The sequence below is a fragment of the Branchiostoma lanceolatum genome, chromosome 1 (assembly GCF_035083965.1).
Source record: "Branchiostoma lanceolatum isolate klBraLanc5 chromosome 1, klBraLanc5.hap2, whole genome shotgun sequence".
NCBI classification, from domain to species: Eukaryota; Metazoa; Chordata; class Leptocardii; order Amphioxiformes; family Branchiostomatidae; genus Branchiostoma; species Branchiostoma lanceolatum.
In genome coordinates this window covers 43,506,416-43,523,043 of record NC_089722.1, presented here as the reverse complement: position 1 = coordinate 43,523,043, position 16,628 = coordinate 43,506,416, and the positions used below count along the sequence as shown (strand labels likewise).

Sequence of the window (16,628 nt, the reverse complement as noted above, 5' to 3'; positions counted from 1 at the left end):
TGACCTTTATCAACGCAAAATGGGTCACCTGAATAAAGGTCAGTGAGCCAGGTAAGCCGGGAAATACCCACACAGGTGATAAACCGCAGGCTTAGGGCAGGACTGCTGATAACCTTTAACAACACAGATGTAGGTCATGGAAATACAGTTAAGATAACATTAGGGCCACGTAAACTGACAGTAAAAACCCACAGAGGGGTGAAGCCATAACTGGTGAGTGTGAGAATATACACTGATCTGTACATGAACACACACTGGTGAGTAACCCTGTACATGCACACACACTTGTGAGTAACCCTGTACATGAACACACACTGGTGAGTAACCCTGTACAAGAACACACACTGGTGAGTAACTCTCTACAAGAACACACACTGGTGAGTATAACCCTGTACATGAACACACACTGGTGAGTAACCCTGTACATGGACACACACTGGTGAGTAACCCTGTACGTGTAACGGCTACAGTAAACCATACAGTAGGATCAATAGTCCAGGCCGGTACTGTTCAATAATGGAGTGCCGAGAACCCACAGTGGAGACCGACCACAAGTGACTGCCCACATAATGATCCATACGGGGGAGGATTCAACTGAGTTGTTTGGACCTGGGGGAGGGGTGTTCTTGTCAGTGATTTAATGTTGGGTACCAACCCCACGTAAACCTGGTGGCCCCATGTATGAGGGAGTTTCAAGAAAAAGTTCAAGCACCAAACCTCTGCACGTAAAAGAACCCAACACACTTATTGAAAAGAGCAAGTGTGCCTGTGTTTTTTTCCTGTGCACTGTGGCTACTAGTAGATACACAATCCGTGGCAAAGCCCCGATGCACTACTAGCTAACGAAACATCATCATGCTTCATCCTCAGTTTGAGGTTTGATCGATTTACCTTTAGAATTGATAAAACCCACACTGGTGTACAACCGTACACAGTGGACTGTTCTATTATGCATTACTGGATTAACCTCTGACCTTCTGAACTTTCTAAAACTTTACAGTGGTGACTAACCCTGTATAATGACATATGTACAGTACAGAATATCATCCTAAGAGATAACTATATAAGGTAATGGCTTCACCTCTTGACATTCCCAAACTCACAGTGGTGTGTAACCCTGTATAATGGTTTGTGTAAAGCTACATGTTAAGACCAAGTGATGTCCTCGGGGCAGACTTGTTAAGTTAATGGTCTCATCAGAGTTTCACCTTACGAACCTGAAACCCACGATGGAGAGCAGCCCTGTACACAGCCTCACCTTACGAACCTGAAACCCACAATGGAGAGCAGCCCTGTACAAGGCCTCACCTATCGAACTACTCCCAGCCCCTGAGTGACGTTCACTCGGCTGACATGAGAGAGTTGTGCAGGCACCTTTTCACCTGCACCAAAAAAGTGAAGGAGATCCATAGAACCAGTTCAGCCCGCTGAGGAGCAACATGTGATCTTCCACTGGTCGTGACAGAGAAGACAGACGCTGTGTACAGTATTTACAGGTTCACTGTACCAGGAAATTCCCCTGGCTCTTCTCGACAAGCACAAGGAACAGTGGACCACGGCTTAACGTCCCGTCCTAAGGACTGTGACTCTATGCGGTACCGTGCATGTCGGCAGCCGGGATTGAAATAAGTCAGCTTCTGGGTCCAGAGGCAGGGCCGCTAACCGCTGGACTACGCACCCTACTGTAAACACTGGTGAGAGACCACATCTGCCTGCATCTTACTCAGCTCACTTCTACAGGAAACCTCAACTCATCCACAATCTACACAGAAACGGTGAGTGTTCAGTATGCAGGGGGCTGTCCAGTATCGGCCGGGGTAGGTTGTGGTGTGGAATGAGAACCTAAGCCTTTAATCCCCAGCCTTACCACGCAATGAACGATCCCTACAGGCAAACCTACCTCACCAGATCACCTCAACAGATAATGAAGCCATCCTGGCAGGATCATATGTTTCTTTACTTATCTACCACGAGCAAATGGGAAAAATCCTGACAATCTGTGAAATCGCTGTGTTGCCATGGCAATGGTAGCTTACGAAGAATTAGTAATGGCCGGTGCCGAGTGCAACGACCGCGGCGCCAGATAACGTCGTGATGTTTCCATTTTTAGTCGCCACACCTCCGATCCATGGGGTCATCCAGGGGTCAGCCTGAGACGGTCGCTCACCAGTGTGGGTGTGAGGCCGCCCTACATGTGTCACATCCACGGGCCAATGGGAGGGACACTTGCATTTATATCTGTATCAGTATCTATTCAGCCATTATAACTGCCCTTTAGCATAACACCCCAGCTTCACAGGCACGCTGCGCAGCAACAGCTGGTTATATCACATCGAAAGACCTGTCACACCTATAACATGGGCACATCTGACTGCTAGCATTTTTCAAAGCCATCTAGTGAGGTTAATCTGACTAGATCCACTCCCTGAAACTGTGTGCACCATGGTAAAAACTTTTCCCCCAGACTCTGTTTTCATGTTGATCTTCCAGTTCAGAACCAACAAATACAATTGATGAGGCCTTGCTGTAGAGTCCGTAAGACAATAAATTAAACATGAAACAACTTTATTCTCCAACCGCTCTACCATAACTCTGTTCCTACAGGTGATTTTTCTTCCGCACAGTCGTGCCAGACGGGAAGGGGCCGGCTGCTGAAATGGGCCGAATTTGCCGTAATTTGGCCCATTTTTCTCCGCAGCGGAGTCAAGCAGTCTGACCCGGCGGAGATCAGGATGGATCTCTGCAGGAAAATTGCTGCTGTTTTATTTACCAGAGTCTGGCCGGGAAATACCAGGGTTCAGGTTTGGGAGGACGCACATCGCTCTGGGTTTGAGAAATAATTTCCCCCAATTCCAAGGGCACCATTTTAATTGTCAGGCCACAATAAGTTATTTACTTTGTTCTTGGATATCTCTTAGGGGTGGATACCGGTTAGCTGGACCTGATTCGGACCTTTATAACCTCCAAGAACCGAGTCCCAAAAACCTGAAAGCCAAAAACCTGAGTCCAAAAAAACCTGAACAAAGTACAAATATGTTTCTATTTTGTTTGATAAAAAGTGTTTTGAGTCTCCCCTCTGACAAAAAAGGCATTTAAAATAAGTGCAACATTCAAATATCAAACACTGGTTTATCTTGAAAGTCTTCTCACCAAGAAATTTTATAGTCGTGCATGTCAGTATTAATTCTCTATGCTTGATATTGGTCTAATAAAACAAAACATCAACTGGACAGGATAAGACTTAACCTAAATCTCTGGACCTAAACTTGGACTTGGACCTTATTAAGCCAAACCGGTATCCACCCCTAATATCTCTGAGTGAAAATTTAGCAAGAAGTCAAGATGACAACAAAGGGCTGGGAGAAAAACTTGCATCTGACTGATAAAGAGTCAAACCTGCCCAAGAAGACCACTCAAGGGACTGATAAAATCTGGTCTATGTGAACAGGTGGTCATTTTAAAGACAGGATTCTTAATGCTTGTGTCAATGGGGAAAATTATCTAAGGGACCACCAACAAGTGATCAGAATGACCAGGTAGTATGTAGAGGTGGCCACTTGTACAAGTTTGACTTTATGTATCAATGGCCAGGTGGTCCTTATGTAGAGGTGGTCACTTTTATAAGTTTGACTGGTTAAAACTATCTATTCATTTATTTATCTACTTAATATTTATTCATTTATAAATGAATGTGTGTACCAAAGTACAGATTTTCCTCCTAGACTCTGTTTTCATGTCGATCTACCAGTTTAGTTTCTTTTTCAAATCCAAGATTTCAAATTAATCTAGTGTGTCCTGAATAAGAAATCCGCAGCACAGACACATCTGCAGTTGCTTTGTGTTGCAGTGCCTACCACTTTCACTTTCACTAGGTGTAAGACGTCTTGAGACGTTCCTGCCCACAAACGTTGTTAACGAGACGAAGAGTGCTTCACAATTCCGCCGACGGCCTGCCATCGGAATTCTCAACCAGGAACAAAGGGACGACGTTCCGAAGGAAATTACGGAATATAAATGGAGCCCGATTACACCAGAACAATGGGAAAGTGAAAGTGAATAGTGATTTCATTTCCAGGTACTTCCCCCGGGCAGGGTCCCACCTGACTCCAATCTTAAGACGCACAAAGCCTTCCATTGTCTGCTGGAATAATCTTGAAGAAGCACGCTTCACGGTGCTGCCCCTTAAGGCCTTCTCCGAGAGAGGAATGATCCTTAAGTCTTATGTATTATTTACTGGGGAGATCTTAGCGAGTAGCCAAGGTGGTCGGGGCTGTCTGCAGAGGCTCCGCGGACATTAATTCTGAGAGCGGGAAAGACTTTGAAGTTGTCTCGTTACCCCAGGAACTAATTGGACACTTGTTACACGTAACTCCGGAAAGGTTACAGCTTAACCTGCCTGTGTGCGTGTGTCTTGGGAGGCCTTATCAAGTCCTAAAGAAACTTTAAGGAACTGAGACAAACTTGATTGGAGAGGAACAAACTTTAAGACAGAGAGAGAGGGAGAGAGGGAAAGAGAGAGCAAAAAAGAGAGAAAGAGGGAAAAAAAAAAGATAGAGAAAGAAAGAGAGAAGAAAAGAGAAAGAGAAGGAAAGAAAAGAGAAAGAAACATCTTTTTCCTTCCTGCAACACATTTCTCGAAAAGTGACAGTAAAAGAATAAGAAAGCAATATCACAGACAAGTCTTGACTAGGAAGTTGTGGAAATCCCAGTTTTTCTTTTCCCCTTGTTTCACTTTCACTGGTCGACAAGGAGAAGTTTCCTACCAGGGATTCCCGTCCCTCCTTTGTTAATCTCTCCTATAGTTCAAACCCTTTTCACTCCTGCCTCAGAGACCACTTTCACTTTCTACTCCTGCCTGAGATCACTTTCACTTTCCTGTTGCACATCTCTTATCTCCGTCCTCCCAGGTGTTCCCGCGGGGCTCGGATTACCAGGTGAGGATCCGCCGCTTCCCGCACACGTTAATCTTCTCCTCACAGCATCGCAGCGCTTTCACTCCACTTTCACTTTCCCTGACGCTGAGACTCCCACAGGTCGTCTGATTACTGTCGGATCTTCCTCCGGGTTCAGCACAACTTGTCCTTGTACTCAGCGAGATCTGCTGTTTTGAAAGAAACTTCACCAAAAAGACAAGACGGCAGCAATCTAAAATTGATAACTTACAATCCTGTTTCTCTGATTTTACACAGCCCTGTAGTTTCAAAAGGAACTTCTCCGAAAAGAAAAACTAAAAAAACGGCAGCACTTTGATAAATTACTAGACTATACATGTTCTGATTCTATCTAGTTGCTTGAATAATTTGAATTTGGCGTATCTTATTACCTGGATGTCTAACCTTCATCAATGTATATGTTTCTCTGAATGTTAGTTGACCTTAATTCTTGCCCCCCTTGTTGCTTTTTCTACTTTGCCTTTTAGCTAAAAGTCTTAAGTTTTGAAATAGCAGAAGTGAGAAAAAAAATTGACACAAATTTCTGTAAAAGTGGAATATTTCAATACTTTTGCTACGAAGTAAGGTCATTGACCTGACAATGAGGTATGAATAGCAACAAAGCGAAAGCCCTTAAGAGACTCCCGCTCCTTAAAGATGGTACAACTTAAAGTGACAAACGACCCACTTGAGCCCAATTACATCCACCGTCTTATTAGTGCTTTAAGAGCACCTTAAGATGCAGGACTGGGGCACTCTTGACTCGGGCAATTTGTCATGCAGCTGAAACTGCTTAATTTGTGCTGCAAGAAAATAAACTGTAGCATCAGGCCTGTCTGTCTTATATAAGGATGGGGGCTTATGGAAATACAAGTTTCTGTGCATTAACTACAGGGCACGCATGTAAAGCAGTGTGTTAAGCACTGATGTGGCGTCGTGTGGCGCAAGTGCAGAGCGCACGGCTGTCAAACAATAGGACCCGGGATCGAATCCCAGGGTGCCCAGAGACATGTCCGAACTTGCGCCCAGACGTTGTGCCCTTGGGAAAGGCACTTTACACGCATTCCCCCCTCAGTTAGAGGGACAAGTCTCCAACGGCAGCTGTCTTCAACTGGCGGACGAGAGCAGCGCCAGGCGGGCTGGCGTTATCAAGGCGGACCTCGAGTGTAAGAGTCATCCGGCAGCTCTCTGCAAGCATCCCAACCAGAACCGGCACGTCTCCCTCGAATTGGTGCCGCTGGAGAAGGCGGATGCCCAAAGTGTGTGGGTCTCAGATTCGCAACCTGTCATCCACCTTAAACAAATTCACGCGAAGGCTACCATGTCAATGCATTGACACGGTCACCATACTCGATCTGTATTTGTATCTGTACTATGTATCTGTACTATGTATCTGTACTATGTATCTGAATACGAATAAAGATAATACGAGTGGTTGCCAGTAGTAAGCACTGAGCACGCCTACCCTGTATAAAGAAAACAAATAAATGAATAAAACTAGTACAATTATAATGTTTTTCATACAGTACCAGAAATTGTATTTGTCTCATACATGTACATGGATGCAGGGCTTTAGGACTGTAAATTTGTGGGCATTAGCTTCAAATATTCAACATAACAAAAATTTTGTTATGTCTTACCACAATTTATTATAATATGCCTATCCATCTTATATATGGAGGGAAGTTTTTAGAAATGAAATCTATTCATCAAACAAATTTTTTCCCCAAACTTTGAAGGAAAGTTAAATCAACAGTAAAAGTACATAAATCATTGACTCTAAATCCTACGGTCTCAAAACTTACAAAATCAAACTATTAAGTATACATGACTATAAATTTTAATTGCCAAAACAATTCAGTGAAAGTAAAAGTGACATTGGATCCTCCAGATCCCCCAAGAAGCTGTCTGACTTTCACTTTTCCCATCAGCAAGATCTCCTTATAAGGCAATGATGAATCATTAGGCCTCTCAGCTGTCCCCTGCACCTGTCAATCAAACACACAAGGCCCCCTAGGTGGTTACCAATGAGCCAGATGTTCCATTATCAACCTGCAGTGTTTAGATATGCCTCCCAAAGCCTGTACAATTATCTCAGCTGCTTCACTAATGATTAAAGCTGAGTTTGATGAGATTAATTTGAGGTACATTTGTGTTGTTAGAACTCATTTTGAAGATGGTTTTTGATTGTAATTTTCCACATCACCTTTGGGTAAGTCCAATTTCTTTTGTATTGGGAATAAAAGTTAAATCCATCTTCATAATGACTTAAAGAGCTTTTTCTTGCATCAACTTATCATAAAATCTGGTAGGAGTAAGCAAAACACAAGTGACTGGAGATATCTGCAAGCAAACGCAGGATATTGCCCTTCTTGATGTCGAAACCAATGATTAGCCCCACTTGATTATAACACTAAATCAAAAACGTATGCTAGCCCTTATTGTATTAGTAAGTAGGATGTTAAGTTCTATCTATACTTCTATTTTGTATTATGTTTAAGAATTCTTGCTATACTTTGTACCATGTACAATTGTCGTGCAATAAAGTTCTTCTGTCACAGATACATATTACATACTATCCTGAGCAACTTCAGAAAGTAACTATTAATAACCATGTGATCATAGAGAGGACTTACCAACCACCAGTCCAAAGCTAGTCAAAATCTATAAATACTTGCCTGACTGAATCAGGCTTCTAGCAGCCCTCCCACAGGCCAGGCCCCTGGAAGTTTGATGGCCAAGGGTCTAAGTCAGGAGAATGGTTGATAACAATGTGACTAATCAATGTCAGAATAAGAACTGTTTGTTACCATGGTTTTGGAGGGTCTGATGGCTGGTTTCCATAGCGACAGAGATTTCCAAGCTCCTATTGTTACTTTCCCCTTGATAAATCAGTCTCCTAGCTTATAGGTGAACCACCACAACTCTGCAGAGAGAGGCTCCATAGAGCCCTGGACAGTAAGACTTTACAATGTACATGCATACTGAGCTACAATCTGTTATGGAGGTGCGCATGATGTACTGGGTGTACTCGGCAGTGAGTGGTGGCGCTCCCGATTTAGAACATCACTCGACCGTATGCTGAATCAGTGTAGCAAGGAACAAACTTATGCTACAGTCAGTGTAGCAAGGAACAAACTTATGCTACAGTCAGTGTAGCAAGGAACAGACTTATGCTACAGTCAGTGTAGCAAGGAACAGACTTATGCTACGGTCAGTGTAGCAAGGAACAGACTTATGCTACAGTTCCAGAAGGGGAGATACCAGTGGGAGATGATTGTTACAGCAGTGTGACTTATTCCACATACAGCTACCTTCTCAAACATACAGACGGTGAATAGTTTCATCAGGCTGGTAAGTCACTGAATAAAATGACTTCTTTTACAAAACCATTTCATTTAAGTCACTTAATAGTCACATTCTGCAGATACTTGAATACTTGGATACTCTATTTGCTCCATTAGCTATCATACATTAAGTAACAAACAAGTAAGAAGCTAACGTCAAACATACATCTAACGAACTACATTAGAATTGATACAGTTATCTTAGATTACATTAAGTTAACACATGACATGCCTTATTCACTCCAGTCTAAACTTGCCTATTACATTACCACATGCAGAGACGGCACTAAAAAATTTGTCCAATTCTTGTGTTGAAAATTTCAGTACAACTTTGCCTCAGCCTACAGGAGGACTTGCATTACGCCGTGCAGGAGTGTAAAATGTGGGCAGGAGTGTGAAATGTGGGCTGACATTTTGTATTTGGTTGCTGCTGACCCGATAGGCGCTACACGATGATGACAAATCATCTTCCGCCGGTGCTGGAACCGTCCTGGAATCCATATATCCTACTCTGAGGAGTCACAAAATGCAAAACGTACACTTTGCGCTGAACTGTCATCTATCATCATGGTGGCGCTCTCTTACAGTAACGCTAATGATCCAACACCAGTCGCCTCGCATTTGGAAAGTCGTTTCCCAAAGTTCGAAAGCGCCGTGCTGGAAGCCATAAAGCTACATTTCAAGCCTTTCCTAAGATATGCAGTTAAGTTTTAAATGTCATTTGAAAGAGTACCGCATGTATGAATAATGGAGAAATTAGGGGCGAACATTGAGAGCTAGTTTACCATGTTATTTCTACTTAAACGTTCACACACTCAAACAGATTTTGCGGGCTACAAGCAAATATGGAGAAAATTTGTAGTTATGCAGGCACAGGAATAATTTCAGACTTGATGTTATCATTATTTCCCAGAAAAGTGCTTAGTTTGTTGAACAATGATTGCTGGAAAAATGCTTTTTCCTGGAGAAGTATTTATTTCCTGGAAAAATGCTACTTTTCCTCACTAAAAATACTACATTTCCTGGGAAAATGCATCATTTTTGAAAAATGCTATATTTCTTGGAAACATCCTATATTTTCTGGAAAAACATTACATACATTAAGTACAACCTAATTGGAACTACGTCTAGTTGCCATCAAGTAATGTAGGAGCATTCTCACTAAAGAGCTTTATAAACAATGCTTGTAGTGAGATGTACAAACTTAAGGGTTAGGTGTGACAGGTTCTTCAGTATAATACAGAGATTCAGAAAAAATGCTACATATCTTGGAAAAATGCAACATTTCCTGGCAAAATGCCACATCATTTTCGGGAAAAATGCCATATTTCCTGGAAAAATGTTACATTTACAGAAAACTATCCCAGGCCTTGAGGCTTTCGCCCTCTTATTCTACTTACATTCTGATAACGGCTGTTAGGGAACTTTCCCCGGACCTGACGTGAATACCCGTCCCACTGCCGCACTGCCGCACACTCCATCACTGACTGCTGGGGAACCGATCCCGGGAACAAGCACTTATCCTGGGCACAAGCACTTAGTTGCCTGGTAACGGCCTGACATCATCCTGTCAGGTCACAGGTCAGGGTCAAAGGTCAACCAGCAGGTGCGTGTATCACACCTCGGATTGGGGACCGGTAGAGGTGGTCAGCAGGGTGGTGCATTATTTTCAGGGGTGGGTGCATGGAAGTCATAGGAAGTGTATCGCATAAACTAAAAGGGCATTACTCATTATAAGACATTGTTCTGCAAATAAAGTTTTTCACACAAGCTAACTAAAGGAAGGTATCGTGTGGTCAGGCTATGTTAGGCTAGCAGACACAAGATGGAGAGGGCACAGGCTTCCCGGCTAGACATTATGTCCTTGGGAAAGGCACTTTCTTAGCTCCACCCAGGTGTAAAAATGGGTACCTGACTTTGGTTGGGGAGATAAAAGGCGGTAGAAAGACAGGGATCGGCGCTGCCTTCCAATACTATGCCCTAGACACAGTGGATAACAACCCACTACCCCTATATACAGCTTACAGAAAGACTATGAGACTACCTTTACCTACATACAAGTGTGTAATGGACTGATGGACTTAAGGAGCACAGGGCCAGAACCTGGCCGGAGCACTTAGGCATTAGGCAAGTACAAGCGGCCAAGCCAAGTAATGGACTTCAGCCGCGGGGGCAAGTCTTAGACATATGCTAAGGCAATGCGTGTAAGTGCAACCTTCTTGTAAAGCATTTGCTTATTTGCATCCTCTACTACTCTCCTCATTTTTAAAAACAACACTCTGTGCAAATTTAATGGAAACGAAAGTTGCAAGTACATGCCCGAAGGCTAATTGCAAGAACATGGTAGAAGATACATTTGACAATGGATCATCGCAACTCTAATAAAACTGATAAGAAAGGCCACACTTTGCATAAAATTCAAAGACAAAAGTGTGATAGCTTACCTATAAGTCCAGGGCCGGGTACCGGTTGCGTCTGTTGAAGGGCGGTTTTCTATCCGGTTGTCTGGTGTGGATTCAGTGGACCAGTTTTCTCCCTTCTGGTGAGCCTGGAGGGTAAAATGTGACAAGTTGCAATAAGTATCTAAAGAAGAGTTACAGCACAGCCATCAAGGCATGTTGTTACATTAAGGCCACATAAACCTGCTTTGTTGCTGCAACAAAGTTGGACACATAAAGGCCACATCATCAATTCAATTAGTTGGTTCTAGGCTGTAAAAAAAACAAATAATGCTGAAATGGAAGATCAACAAGCGTACTGAGTCGAGGGGAAATTCTGTACCTTTAGGCCAGGTATACACAGGTTTAGTGGGTGAATATTGTCTGATTCTTGTATTCCAGCCCTTTGCTTTCACTGTTTCCTTAATGATATACTGCTGAATTTTTTCACTTCAAATTGTCCACAATCCAAAAAAATACATTGGTTTTGCCTCAACAAGCAGCTATCCATATCAGACCCATCAACCCTCATGATGATGATGATGATGAAACAGTAGAGACGCCCGGGCTCCTGTGACCCCCTCTAACGTGGAGTCGCCCGGGAACCTGTGACCCCCCCTAACGTCCCACGTCCATAAGGTCGCTGTAATACAAATGAAATGGGCAGGAAAATTGAAAACCACACGACGCTACCCTCCGTATGACCTTCCCTGGTAGGACTGTAAGATCCACACCAAACATGGTGTCAGTGGGTCAAGTTACACGGCGCCCGTTACCCTTTACGAAAGGGGTAGATCGATGGGGGTGACTTTTGAAATGTCACCGAGACGCGGGCGGCTTTACGCCGCCGATCAGACGACAAACGTGCAAATCAATTATCCGCGACCTTCGCGTCTCCCATGACCTCATCATCCAGTCATCATCGCTTGGCTGCGCCAGATTTAAGACCCGCCTCGGGAGGAGCAGCGATGATCTTAACTCCGCAAGACGTCTTGAGAAATGGGGCTGTCTTGTACGACCTTGATTTGCCACCTTGAGGCTATTTTAGTACAGGCAATTTGTTGTAAAATCACTTATGCCACACAGAATCCATCTGATGCCTGTCAGCTTATAACAACATGCTGGACTGGAAGATCTTCACTTCAACTGAGTCTGAAGAGAAAGTCTGTACACTGAACACTCCACAGTAACTGACGAAAGACAGTGGATGCTGTCTGAAAGACAGTGGATGCTGTCTGAAACGTCTGACTGTTTCAAAACTTTATCCAGTTGCTCGAGTAATTATTTTTGGCGTATCTGTACACTGGACCTTGGTACACAGGCAGATTCCAATCAGTGAATGTACTATAGTCAGATTGAAGTTTTTCCTTCAGGCATTTTGGACAGCATCTGTCCTTGGTCCTGAAAACTGAGTTCATGACATTGTACAAGTTCTTTTAATTTTTCATCCTGGGTTTGTTTTATCAACCGAGGAATGATGTGTTTGAAAGTTTCCCTGGAACTATAACAGAGTGGAACTAGTTGCCACCAAGGGTGGAACTGTCTGGCACTTGGGACATAGCCTTGGGGGCAAACCAGCTTTAGCTCCTATATAAAAACAATAGGAGCTATTGTCCCCTTTTTCTTCAACCTTGTCTTGAGTTGTCTAATTTGCTTTCTATTGGACTATCTAAAATATTTGTCTTCTCCTTATTTGCATATCAATCCATAGTTCGTGGTTATAAACCTGCTGTTCAACTGATCTTGCTCACAGTCACTGACGAAAAGTAGTGGATGCTACTTGAAACGTCTGACCGTTTCCAAAATCATATCCAGTTGTTTGAGTAATTGCTTTTTGGCATATCTTATTACCTGGATGTCTAATCATCATCGACGTAGTTGCCACCAAGTCCAGCTGGAGCAGCCACATCAAATACGTTTATTCTATTTTTTCCTACAAATGCACTTGCCTCAGTTTTACTGACGGATGTCTGGAAAGCAAGGAACAAACTTGGTTTGGCCTTACAATGCGACCTGCCCATAGTTTGAGCTATGCTTGATCCCAGGGCAATGGTTGTAGCACAGCTACAGGACACGCAATGCCAGTAAAAACACTTACAAACTTTCAAAACCAAAAACAAATGCTATGAAAAAAACCTTCATGTATAGAGCAATATATATGTGGAACAGTTTGCCGCATCGAGTACAAACCGCACCTCAGAGTAGTTTCAGGCAAGAGATGTCAAGGAATATGTGTATTAGTTAGCTAATTTTAATGCAGTGACTTTATGTAGCCTGTAGGCAATTCTATGTAGTGTGTCTGATGTATTTTCTGTGGTTACTCCAGGAAGAGTAGCTCCATACTATGTAATGCAGCTAATGGTGGAAAATAAAGTATCCAGTAAGTATCCAGTATCCAGTTGTACATGTGAGGGATGGGGAGGCTTAACGTAATGGAACATCAGGTTAGCTTGGCCACAACATATAGCACAGACTACATCCTCCTTATGGACTCTGCTGCAAGTTCAAGGGCACAAATATGATCACCATTTAGCCTACAACTGTAAGTACTGCCACTGCTGCAGTAGCATAGTCTCTGCCAGGCTAACTATGCCGGCTATAGGGAGAATATTATTAATATTTGCCAGGGAAATTTTGCAACCAGAGGGTAAATCTTACAGTGGACTGACTCTATACCGGCCAATTTTTCCTCTTTCTCACCAAATTCTATGATCCATACCCCTGGTGGAGGCTAGCAGTAACAGGACAAGGACAAGACCTCAGCAAGACATAGATAATTCTTCAACATGGACAGGGCTTCTGTTTTTACACAAGAGCACAGAGGAAGGAGGCTGAGTAGGAAGGGAACTCAAATAATCAGCATTTACAGACCACATCACAAGAAACAACTAATATATTTATAGATGTTATAGACTGGGACGGGGCCAAGGTGATAAACAAAGAGGATAAAACAGAGTCTGTACCATCGGAATGTTGCAACAACCAGTAAACAGCATAGAGTACAATATTATATACTCCACTCCATAGGCTACTGCAACAGATATAACTTAACGACAAATGGCACAGAGTGCACTCGCCTTAAAGACTTCTGTATGAGAAGACGACACACAACCTACTAATAGAGAACATCCCCTTAACCCTCTCCCTGCTGCCTAACCCTAAAACCAATACAAATCTGGTGTCAAACAGCTACCTTAGCAGGCTGATTGTTAAAGACTTCTATTGCACGTGAAAAAGACAAATAGTGTAGATCACATCCTCCTTAGAGACTGCTGCAGGAATAAGACGGATGTGTGAGACTGCTGCAGGAATAAGACGAATGTGTGAGACTGCTGCAGGAATAAGACGAATGTGTGAGACTGCTGCAGGAATAAGACAAATGTGTAAGGCTGCTTCAGGAATAAGAGGAATGTGTGAGACTGCTGCAGGAATAAGACGAATGTGTGAGGAATAAGACGAATGTGTGAGACTGCTGCAGGAATAAGACGAATGTGTGAGACTGCTGCAGGAATAAGACGAATGTGTGAGGCTGCTGCAAGAATAAGACGAATGTGTGAGGCTGCTGCAGGAATAAGACGAATGTGTGAGGAATAAGACGAATGTGTGAGACTGCTGCAGGAATAAGACGAATGTGTGAGACTGCTGCAGGAATAAGACGAATGTGTGAGACTGCTGCAGGAATAAGACGAATGTGTGAGACTGCTGCAGGAATAAGACGAATGTGTGAGACTGCTGCAGGAATAAGACGAATGTGTGAGGCTGCTGCAGGAATAAGACGAATGTGTGAGACTGCTGCAGGAATAAGAGGAACGTGTGAGACTGCTGCAGGAATAAGACGAATGTGTGAGGAATAAGACGAATGTGTGAGGCTGGTCAGGAAGGATGCAGTCACTCAGGAGAGATGATGGAGAAATCCATACCGACTCATCGACTCACTTTACTCTGCCACGTTACTTCCAACATCACCCCGCGATCAATACAGCAGACAGAAATACTACAGGGGAACATAAATCTGGAGAAAATTCTACATGGCTACTATATATACTAGCACGTAAAGGTGTTGGATTTTGCAAGACTGACATATTGTATAACAGAATCTTCATATTAACTCATAGACTCCCTTTACTCTTCCCACATCACCCCGCGATCAATACAGCAGGCAGAAATACTACAGGGAAACATATATCAGCTGCATGGAAAGATTTCTGTATGGCTACGTTGTTCTTTCATGCAGGTCTTGGATTTTACAGAACTGACAATGTTCCAAACAACAAAACCCTCATGCTGAATCATCCACTTCGCTTAATGTTGCCATGTTGCTCCCCAAACCGTAAGCAATCCTTACAGCAGGCAGAAATACTATGGGGAACCAGAGATCAGATGCATGGAAAAATTTCTACATGGCTACTACAAGTGCTTAGAGGTGTTGGGTTCTGCAATACGAACAATGTTCTGGATAGTAAAATCCTCATGTCAACTCACAGAGTCACTTAATTCTGCCTTACTGCTCCCTGCAACGAAATCAATCGATAGACAATACAACAGTCAGAAATACTAGAGGGAACCACACGTCACAGCTACATGGAGCAGTTTCTGTATTACTGCAGGTTGACTTGACATCAGAATTATGTCTGGAAAAAAAGGCAGAGGTAGACTCATACTTTGTTGAGGCACTGTAGAGTGTGGACTGTTATCCATTACATTTTTGGGTAAGGAAAGTATGACAGCTACACGGAAATACACATAATGGCCAGATCGAGCCATGTCCATATTGCAAGTAGTCTTTAAGTGCTGCAAGCTAAACAATTCCTTGCTATCGGACTGGACAGGTTCACTGCAATCAGATGTCTTGTAAGACATTAAAGGAGGCTCTTTGCAAGGTCTGTTAAATCTTTCAAACAATTCATAACACCTTGTAATATAACCTGCTGCAGCTGATCAAAATGATCTCATATTGTGCAACAACTTCAATGGGTAAACCAATGGAAACAAGAGCTATCTACCGCTATCCACCACAACCATAGCATATCCAGAACATGAGATATTAAAACCAGACGTTCTGCTGCAGTAGCATTGAAAGCAGCCAGGAGGCCCATTATCGAACTTGACCTTTGTTTTCCCAGCCCTTACTGACATACCAAATATGATAAAGATCTATCCACAGCCTCTTGAGTTATGCCGTCCACACACAAGCAAACCCAATCACAAACACACCCAACAAAAAATATCACCGAAAACATTTTTGAAGAAGATAAAATATGGTTCTTAGAATACAAGCTAAATGACATTGTCATTTACCTGACTAACATTTTGGTGACTACCCAGCTACCCACCTCAGGGCCTAGATGTAATTTTCTACTCCTTGCTATCACAAACACACCTAAAAACAAATATCAACGAAAACATTAACCTTTTTGGAGAAGATAAAGTTCTTATAATAAGAGCTAAATATACCTGGCCAACATGTGATGACTCCTCAGCTCTATTCCTCAGGGCCTGAATGGTCCCTGCTACTCCTTGCCACTAGATCACGCTGAAGCAAGAATGACTCCACATGTGTGTGAACATATTCTCTCTGCCATGCTCTGAATCTTGACATGACAGTTGCCCAAATCTGACCAGACATCCTCCGATGCGCGCAGCTGCATGAGGCATGGCAAAAACACCCATCTCAGCCGTACGGCCACTGTAGCGACGTGGATAATAAACCGTCTACCAACACCTGCACTGAATAAAACTCCCTATTCCAGTCATACAGCCACAGTAGTGCCGTGGATAACCGTCTACCAACACCTGCACTGAATAAAACTCCCCATCCCAGTCATACAGCCACAGTAGTGCCGTGGATAACCGTCTACCAACACCTGCACTGAATAAAACATGCACCAAAAGTCAATACTGGCCTTTCAGTT

General features: G+C 43.1%; 1 protein-coding gene across 1 annotated transcript in view; it reads right to left on the bottom strand.

Annotated features, from left to right (window-relative positions):
* LOC136427274 (uncharacterized) overlaps positions 1-16,341 on the bottom strand; it is a 71,286-nt gene extending 54,945 nt beyond the window's left edge. The window contains exons 1-2 of the mRNA XM_066416089.1: positions 16,171-16,341; positions 10,723-10,826 (exon numbers count right to left, since the gene is read on the bottom strand). The gene's annotated coding sequence lies outside the window, so the exon portion shown is untranslated. The remainder of the gene's footprint in view (positions 1-10,722; positions 10,827-16,170) is intronic.
* Positions 16,342-16,628: the final 287 nt, after the last annotated feature.